This window comes from Bacillus rossius, chromosome 5, assembly GCF_032445375.1.
Source record: "Bacillus rossius redtenbacheri isolate Brsri chromosome 5, Brsri_v3, whole genome shotgun sequence".
NCBI lineage: Eukaryota > Metazoa > Arthropoda > Insecta > Phasmatodea > Bacillidae > Bacillus > Bacillus rossius.
Genome location: NC_086333.1, coordinates 58217047 through 58223046, shown reverse-complemented (window position 1 = coordinate 58223046; position 6000 = coordinate 58217047). Strand labels below are relative to the sequence as shown.

The 6000-nt window shown below is 38.7% G+C and overlaps 1 protein-coding gene across 1 annotated transcript in view; it reads left to right on the top strand.

Annotated features, from left to right (window-relative positions):
* Window positions 1-3518: 3518 nt before the first annotated feature.
* LOC134531832 (solute carrier family 2, facilitated glucose transporter member 1-like) overlaps window positions 3519-6000 on the top strand; it is a 207473-nt gene continuing 204991 nt past the window's right edge. Inside the window, exon 1 of the mRNA XM_063367798.1 lies at window positions 3519-3632. The gene's annotated coding sequence lies outside the window, so the exon portion shown is untranslated. The remainder of the gene's footprint in view (window positions 3633-6000) is intronic.

Here is a 6000-nt window from a genome sequence, read left to right as displayed (position 1 = left end):
GTGACATAGTCGAAGTCACTTTGTAATCTCGCCGTCGCCATATTTTCCAGCCAAAAACATTGTGAAAATGGTACTTGATAACTTCTGATGATCATTAGTAGTTTGTATAAGAAATAAGAAATAAAAATTATTAATAATTATGTATTTATCAATAATTAATAAACTTTATATGGCGTGTTTTTGACCGGAACTCGGTTGACAAATGATGCTCTAACCGCGCGCCCTCCGCCCTCTATCTCGAAAACGATTCAACGTATAAAAACCTTTTTCGAACAAAAGTTCAAAGTTGTAGGGAATTTAATACTCTACAATATTGATAATAAATACAAATAGCTAAAAACCCATAGTAAACTAGATATTTGCAAAACAAATGTGCAAAAAATCGATTTTTGTGACCTTTGACCATAGATTTTAATAGTCGCGTACACCCTACCATATGTAGGTTTTGAGACAACTTTTAGGATGTCAAAATACAAGTTTATACGAGTTTATAGCTTGGTATCTCAAATTCCGAGGTGAACTTACTAAGATGACAGGACTATATTGGCCCACAGCAAATCTAGAAGACAATGAGCCAACAGAGAGACCCTAAACAATAGAAGTCGTCCCACGAGTCAACAACCAATGATCATTTGACATTTACCAGAATATACGATATCACAGTGGAATCTATTCTAGAGGCCATTGAACCAGTATTTTTTTTTTTTTTTTTTTAGTCCATACGCTGTGTAAATTTTTATTTTACATTTACGAATAATATCCGTAACGAATTATCCAGAATCATAGTTCATTTATGTAATTACATTTTTGTAAATGTACAGACCTCCAATCATGAACTCATAAGAATCATACTCGGAGTATTGTTAAGTATACAGCAGAAACACTTTCTTCTCCCTTCCACGTTCATGTTAGGTAACTTATTTTCAACTCAGCTCAAGAATCTGAAGTCGGAAGTATGGTGTAGTTCTTACGAAGATCTGGTTTCCGGGAACCATGAAAGAACCTTTTTCGTTTGTTCGAGGTGCATTTTTTCTTGAAGAAGACCGTGAAGTTACTGTAATTTCTAACAGTGTATGTATTTATCACTTTTAAGGAACAGGGTCAGAGAAAGAAATGTGTCAATGCTAACAACTGGGAATAGCCATCAAATGTTTCTAAGCAAGTGTATTTATCTTCCACACACATACACACACATACATTCATATAAACACTCGAAAACAGGTTGAACGATACGGCTATGTCACTACATATATCACCTTGTTATTTTTTTTATCTGTAACGTAGGGTCAACTATGTAACGCGGCCTTGCCGATAGCAAAAACATAATAAATAAAACAGGAACTTTTTAATTATTGTCTGTTCACCACACCACTGAGGAGTTAATTCATTTAAAAATAAAAAAGGGGGGGATATTGATAATTAGCAAACAGGGAAATCTCTGAATTGGTTAAGTAACATATACTAATAAACTTAATGACGAAACAAATTATTATTTCTAGAAATTAATGAAACTTTAATTTGATGTCAAAATTATCTATTTTGTTTTTGCACTCCAAAATTAAGATAAATAAATAGAGACCTGAAAATTTTGCGGATTCTTCCTGCCTCAGGGTAAAATTCAAAGACATGGATATGTGTGCTCAACCCATATTTGCCTTACCATCGGTTGATTTACTAGCGAGAACATTTTTGTTCTTGTTAGTCGGCGCTACCTGATTCGCTTACTTCTCTCCTAGCTGGGCATCATTTCATTGACTCGCGGTCGTACAGGGGCGTGTCCGAATAACTGCGGCCCAATCATGAACACAGTGCGAGAGTGTGGAAGGTTTGCATTATAACTTGCGGCTGAATGATTGCGCGAAATTTCCGTATCTATTAAAATAAATTTATGTGAGTGAAATAATAGTTATGCCTTGAAGTAGGCAGCATACTGTAATATATTCAGTTATATACTTACACGTATGGGGCCCACGGCGGTTGCGTGATCAGGATGCTTGCGGACCGGGTTCGACTTCCAGCGCGGTCACAGCCGGATTTTTTCACGAAACGAAGACGTGGCGGACGTTGCCGAGAGCCGCCGGGGTTTACTCGGGGTGCTCCCGCGTTTCCCCCACCTGTTAATTTCGTCAGCGAACCATTCTTGTCTCGTCACAGCATGACCTAGATGACGAGACCTTGGTTCCGCTTAACCAGGGGTGTATTTGTGAGGCTGGATGGTAAGTGCGACGCTCGCTGGTGCTTCTAGCGCGGTGTCGCCTCTAAGCTCAAGGCTGTGGACTGGCATGCAGTCTTCTCGTCGTGCATGAGTAAACTATGAGATTCAGGCGGTGACCATTAAATTATATGACGGGGAAAAGAAGATACAGGTATGACGCAAGTCCCGCGAGTGCTTTAAAAAAATCAGTTATTCAGAAAACATACTACGTTTTAGCCATTTTCATTACTCTAAAAATACAGTTTAAAAACTCAATATAAAATCTTAGCTACTCAGTGTATTCTTAAATGCTTTACGTAAATAAATAAACTCCACTCAGATATTTTGAGTAATTTTAAAATCGCGTGTTTTTTTTTCCTTCTGAAGCTCTGCACACAGTACATATGTGTGCCCGAGAAGGTTATTTCATATCCTTCTCATTACTATTAATTAGGTGATTTTCCTGTAAATTAAAATCCCATAGTTTCCCATCACATGTTTTGTCGGTCCACATACTTTCTCACCAGATATTTACTAAACGTTATAATGTCACACGAGTGATCATGATTACCAACACTTGCGTGACGTTTTACAGCTATTATTTAACATTTAGTAAATATATATAGGTATATATATTAAGAACAATTTGAGACGAAAAATAAAGTGTAAAAGCGCTATCGGGATAGATTTACAGGGGAAGCTCTCTAATAGTAGTAATGGCAAGAAAATGAAATATACAAAATGGCGTGTGAGTCCTAGCCTATTCATTTGTTCTACTTAGGCTTGAAGGCAGGCCCCCAGACAGAGAAATAAAAGGAAAGAACCACATCGGCAAATGGCCGCCACGAGAGTTAGAAGTGTATCTCCGCAGGCAGGGGTATAATAATGTATAAGAAAGCGTGCAAGTATGCGAGTGTGCTATAATAATACAAGCATGCCATCGATACCCGGCTCCTGAGTCCACCCAGCCCCACTTCTTTTCGTTGCACTTTTCCGTTGTCCTCCGAGCGTTGCACTTTCGTCATGCTTTGATGACTCATCGCATCGACTTATAGCCTGTCGGCCAAAAATAATTTTCACTTAAAAAAAAAAAAATTACGAGTGAGACTAAGTAAAGTAAAACAACTTGTCACAAAAAAAAACACGAACTACTGAGGTTGTAGGTGGCAGTCATCTAGAGAAAAGGCCGCGGCAGATGTTTTTGGCGGCAAGCGCGTGACTCGGAAAGAGGGTGAGGAGGTGAGGGGGCCAGTATATCGGGCGGGTGTTTTTGGCACGGAAGTCGACGAGGGGAAGGGAGGGAGACAGGCGCGCGCGCGCCATCAGTCGGGTAGTCGTTCCGCGACAGCCTTGCCGTGCGCGGTCCGCGACCATCAACCACTCAACCACTCAACCACTCAACCACTCACCCCCTGAGGCCGGCGGAGACGCGCACCAGGTGAGTGTCACGGTGCTAAGGGCGGCGCTGGTCCCACAGCCTCTACGCTCCTCTGGGAGACTTTAAAGGGCGACTCTAAAATTTTTCGTGCTATAAATTCAAGTGTTCGTAGGGATAGGAGAAAAACTTCCTTCAGGAAACCTTGCTATTCCCGATAAATTAAAAAAAAAAATGTTAAGGTTTTAGTACTACATCCAACGCTTTGCGTCACAAAAAGTGGCAAAGATACTACATAAATTAAAAAAAAAAAATTATTTTTTTTCCTACTTTTTTATCCCAACGGAACAAACACTTCCCCCTCTAAACTTTTAATCAAAGAATATTTTTAATTCATGACGACGTAATGCTCCCAGTAATCCTGGCTCCTCACGAACCAAGATCTCGGCCACAGGTCTTCGGCGGCCTCGTGGCGCTAGGGTGCCTCACCCCTGGAGCGGGGAGTGGGGGGTCCGCACCTCTCCCAGTGGAGCCTCATACAACTTAGAAGCACACGACTCAGAACTGTCACAACTTAGAAACACACAACGTCGAACCATGTAACTAAGAAACATCATAAATTAGAAACACGTAACATAGAACTATCATAATTTAGACACACACAACTTAGAACAGGCATAACTCGTATTTCTAAGTTGCGTGTTTCAAAAGTTATGACAGCACCCCTCACTGTGCGTACACAGGAAAAAAAAAGTGTTGCAACAAATTATTTCCTAAGTACTCACTCTACTATTATTATAGGTGAGCAAAAAATAATAATATCGTAGTGCCCACAAAACGTTTTACTGACGATATTTTTTTTTGCTTGTACAAAATAACTGTTTTTCTTTACTAAAAAAATATTTTGTTGCCACCACAAAGTATTAATTTAAGAGTTTAAACTAAAAAAAAAATGTCTTGAGGCGGCAACGATTTTTTTTTTCACTACAAGTCCGAAAGTCCTTGCAACTATATGCCACATACAAGACCAGCATGCAGTTCAACAACCTTTATTGCTTGGGGCCTCTCTTACAAAAAAAAATCGAAAATATTGCCGTGTCTTGAATGTTTGAATACAATAAAACTAAAGTGATTCGGTTAAGTTAATTATTTTGGGGGAAAAAACTCTTTCACATTATCGATTCTTTCCAATATATGTATGGCCTTCAACCCGAAAGATGGTTCGAACCTTATCAGCACTGGAAAGTGTGTATGTTAGACCAAGCCTCTACTGGCCTCTTGGCAGGACTGTACCTTCTGATCCAGCTCAAACAACGCTGAGAACTGATACAGACGTGAAGATTAGGGGCACTTATTTTTCGTAGAATGATATGAACGTTTATTCGACTGTAAAAAAAAGTATGCCTGTTCTAACAGTTTCTTCCTTGCGATTGGCGACCGTCTGCAAGAGAAGCATTGCCGTGTTTGGCCGGGCCAATCACGAAGCGTTTGCTTCCGCACTGGATGGCTGTGATTCGTGTGCCTGCAAGAGACATGTGCCTGAGAGATATTTAACTAATAACGGAACATAAACAACACAGCCATGTTTTACTACATAGTTCTTTACTGAGCCAATACATTTTTCTAGAAAAAAAAATCTTATTTTTTCAACAATGTGTACCCATTTTTAAACTCGATACTGCTAAAAAAAATATATTTTAAATTTCATACGATAGCTCACCCACAAATATCCCATTTTACCTGGTAACTTCAGTGCAAACGAAAAGTTTCCGAGTGTATTTTTTTTTACGTCAATGCTGTATGCTCTTAATCTTCCACTATTAGTATATGTTTCCTGGGATGACCTGAACGGTATTGGATGGCTTGAAGTACACACACATGGGAACACTTGTGTTTAGATGTTTTCAGAGATAACCTGTTGTTCAACAGTCAAGCTGTTATTTTCCGAGAACACGGTCCGGCTTTAAGGAAACTTAACATAATCGCAGACACAAATATTTTGTATATATTTTCTTATCTAGCATCTTATGGAAATTATTTATTTTATAAAAAAAACTCCTTGCAGTTTGCATACAATTAAAACACACATAATGAATATAGTTAATCAGGTTCGTAGCAAAGGGGGCGGAGGAGAGGATGTGGGGTTCATAAGACATTTTCCCCAGAAACATCACAAAAATACTAAAACGTTAAGTGAAATAAAACACAATAGGTGGAAAAAATAATAATTCTTAAGGGCTCTGCAAACGTATTTTGTTTTAATTTTCCAAGTATAAACGTCTCACATTAAATTTTATATTAAGCTGAAGAGGAAGTAGCACTATCATCGTATAACAACCCCGAAAATATAATCACGGCTTCGACAAAGAGTTAATAGAAACTAGCATGCAAAGTTTTAGTGCATGTTTATTACAAAAAAAATGTTTTAGGT